The sequence below is a fragment of the Terrapene carolina genome, unplaced genomic scaffold, assembly GCF_002925995.2.
Source record: "Terrapene carolina triunguis isolate 2854851 unplaced genomic scaffold, T_m_triunguis-2.0 Scaffold552, whole genome shotgun sequence".
Lineage (NCBI taxonomy): Eukaryota > Metazoa > Chordata > Testudines > Emydidae > Terrapene > Terrapene triunguis.
In genome coordinates this window covers 369,499-369,921 of record NW_020664903.1, presented here as the reverse complement: position 1 = coordinate 369,921, position 423 = coordinate 369,499, and positions in this window count along the sequence as shown.

Sequence of the window (423 nt, the reverse complement as noted above, 5' to 3'; positions counted from 1 at the left end):
TATCTATCTATCCCCATACACCACATCTATCTATCTATCTATCTATCTATCTATCTATCTATCTATCTATTGTATCACCACAGAATCTGGGTTGTCTACTTTAACTATAGTGCATGGCTTTAAACACTGGATTAATCCTATCACTTTACTAACAGGTCTCCAGATTAACTGTTATAAAGGAAACCTGGCGTATATTAAGACAAACAAAACAAATGAAAAAAGGAGTACAAAAATGTATGCATAAGAAAGATTACAATTTTTTCTCTATAAATTAGATTTATATAGATTTTTTTTAGATGCAAAAGATTTTGTTTGGAAACAAAAGCAAGTAGAGAAGCATTTGGGGATATTGCATTTCAAGCCCAGCTTCAACAGCATCCAAAAATGGATTTGCTTTGTACTGATTTGGGGTAATAAACTGGC